This window comes from Salmo salar, chromosome ssa08 (assembly GCF_905237065.1).
Source record: "Salmo salar chromosome ssa08, Ssal_v3.1, whole genome shotgun sequence".
Classification (NCBI taxonomy): domain Eukaryota; kingdom Metazoa; phylum Chordata; class Actinopteri; order Salmoniformes; family Salmonidae; genus Salmo; species Salmo salar.
This window is the reverse complement of record NC_059449.1, coordinates 13,693,766-13,696,923: the sequence shown is the minus strand read 5'-3', so window position 1 is coordinate 13,696,923 and position 3,158 is coordinate 13,693,766.

Below are 3,158 nucleotides of genomic sequence, written 5' to 3'. Positions count from 1 at the left end.
GGCTCAATAGAGTTGGAGTGGGGAGGAGAGGTAGGCTCAATAGAGTTGGAGTGAGGAGTAGCGGCAGGCTCAACAGAGTTGGAGTGAGGAGAAGAGACAGGCTCAACAGAGTTGGAGTGGGGAGGAGAGGTAGGCTCAATAGAGTTGGAGTGAGGAGTAGCGGCAGGCTCAACAGAGTTGGAGTGAGGAAGAGCATCAGGCTCAATAGAGTTGGAGTGAGGAGGAGTGGCAGGCTCAACAGAGTTGTAGTGAGGAGGAGCATCAGGCTCAATAGAGTTGGAGTGAGGAGGAGCATCAGGCTCAATAGAGTTGGAGTGAGGAGGAGTGGCAGGCTCAATAGAGTTGGAGTGAGGAGTAGTGACAGGTTCAATAGAGTTGGAGGAGGAAGAGCGACAGGCTCAACAGACTTGGAGTGAGGAGGAGCATCAGGCTCAATAGAGTTGGTGTGAGGAGGAGCGGCAGGCTCAATAGAGTTGGAGTGAGGATTAACATCAGGCTCAATAGAGTTGGAGGATGAAGAGCGACAGGCTCAAAAGACTTGGAGTGAGGAGGAGCATCAGGCTCAATAGAGTTGGAGTGAGGAGGAGCGGAAGGCTCAATAGAGTTGGAGTGAGGAGGAGTGACAGGCTCAATAGAGTTGGAGTGAGGAGGAGTGGCAGGCTCAACAGAGTTGGAGTGAGGAAGAGCATCAGGCTCAATAGAGTTGGAGTGAGGAGGAGCGGCAGGCTCAATAGAGTTGGATTGAGGAGGAGCACCAGGCTCAATAGAGTTGGAGGAGGAGGAGTGGCAGGCTCATCAGACTTGGAGTGAGGAGGAGCATCAGGCTCAATAGAGTTGGAGTAAGGAAGAGTGGCAGGCTCAACAGAGTTGGAGTGAGGAGGAGTGGCAGGCTCAACAGAGTTGGAGTGAGGAGAAGAGACAGGCTCAATAGAGTTGGAGTGGGGAGGAGAGGTAGGCTCAATAGAGTTGGAGTGAGGAGTAGTGGCAGGCTCAACAGAGTTGGAGTGAGGAAGAGCATCACGCTCAATAGAGTTGGAGTGAGGAGGAGTGGCAGGCTCAACAGAGTTGGAGTGAGGAGGAGCATCAGGCTCAATAGAGTTGAAGTGAGGAGGAGCATCAGGCTCAATAGAGTTGGAGTGAGGAGGAGTGGCAGGCTCAATTGAGTTGGAGTTTGAAGGAGCATCAGGCTCAATAGAGTTGGAGTGAGGAGGAGTGGCAGGCTCAATAGAGTTGGAGTGAGGAGGAGCAGCAGGCTCAACAGAGTTGGAGTGAGGAAGAGTGGCAGGCTCAACAGAGTTGGAGTGAGGAGGAGCATCAGGCTCAATAGAGTTGGAGTGAGGAGGAGTGGCAGGCTCAATAAAGTTGGAGTGAGGAGGAGTGGCAGACTCAATAGAGTTGGAGTGAGGAGTAACATCAGGCTCAATAGAGTTGGAGGATGAAGAGCGACAGGCTCAAAAGACTTGGAGTGAGGAGGAGCATCAGGCTCAATAGAGTTGGAGTGAGGAGGAGCGGCAGGCTCAATAGAGTTGGAGTGAGGAGGAGTGACAGGCTCAATAGAGTTGGAGTGAGGAGGAGTTGCAGGCTCAACAGAGTTGGAGTGAGGAAGAGCATCAGGCTCAATAGAGTTGGAGTGAGGAGGAGCGGCAGGCTCAATAGAGTTGGATTGAGGAGGAGCACCAGGCTCAATAGAGTTGGAGGAGGAGGAGTGGCAGGCTCATCAGACTTGGAGTGAGGAGGAGCATCAGGCTCAATAGAGTTGGAGTAAGGAAGAGTGGCAGGCTCAACAGAGTTGGAGTGAGGAGGAGTGGCAGGCTCAACAGAGTTAGAGTGAGGAGAAGAGACAGGCTCAATAGAGTTGGAGTGGGGAGGAGAGGTAGGCTCAATAGAGTTGGAGTGAGGAGTAGCGGCAGGCTCAACAGAGTTGGAGTGAGGAGAAGAGACAGGCTCAACAGAGTTGGAGTGGGGAGGAGAGGTAGGCTCAATAGAGTTGGAGTGAGGAGTAGCGGCAGGCTCAACAGAGTTGGAGTGAGGAAGAGCATCAGGCTCAATAGAGTTGGAGTGAGGAGGAGTGGCAGGCTCAACAGAGTTGTAGTGAGGAGGAGCATCAGGCTCAATAGAGTTGGAGTGAGGAGGAGCATCAGGCTCAATAGAGTTGGAGTGAGGAGGAGTGGCAGGCTCAATAGAGTTGGAGTGAGGAGTAGTGACAGGTTCAATAGAGTTGGAGGAGGAAGAGCGACAGGCTCAACAGACTTGGAGTGAGGAGGAGCATCAGGCTCAACAGAGTTGGTGTAAGGAGGAGCGGCAGGCTCAACAGAGTTGGAGTGAGGATTAACATCAGGCTCAATAGAGTTGGAGGATGAAGAGCGACAGGCTCAAAAGACTTGGAGTGAGGAGGAGCATCAGGCTCAATAGAGTTGGAGTGAGGAGGAGCGGAAGGCTCAATAGAGTTGGAGTGAGGAGGAGTGACAGGCTCAATAGAGTTGGAGTGAGGAGGAGTGGCAGGCTCAACAGAGTTGGAGTGAGGAAGAGCATCAGGCTCAATAGAGTTGGAGTGAGGAGGAGCGGCAGGCTCAATAGAGTTGGATTGAGGAGGAGCACCAGGCTCAATAGAGTTGGAGGAGGAGGAGTGGCAGGCTCATCAGACTTGGAGTGAGGAGGAGCATCAGGCTCAATAGAGTTGGAGTAAGGAAGAGTGGCAGGCTCAACAGAGTTGGAGTGAGGAGGAGTGGCAGGCTCAACAGAGTTGGAGTGAGGAGAAGAGACAGGCTCAATAGAGTTGGAGTGGGGAGGAGAGGTAGGCTCAATAGAGTTGGAGTGAGGAGTAGTGGCAGGCTCAACAGAGTTGGAGTGAGGAGAAGAGACAGGCTCAACAGAGTTGGAGTGGGGAGGAGAGGTAGGCTCAATAGATTTGGAGTGAGGAGTAGCGGCAGGCTCAACAGAGTTGGAGTGAGGAAGAGCATCAGGCTCAATAGAGTTGGAGTGAGGAGGAGTGGCAGGCTCAACAGAGTTGGAGTGAGGAGGAGCATCAGGCTCAATAGAGTTGGAGTGAGGAGGACCATCAGGCTCAATAGAGTTGGAGTGAGGAGGAGTGGCAGGCTCAATTGAGTTGGAGTTTGAAGGAGCATCAGGCTCAATAGAGTTGAAGTGAGGAGGAGTGG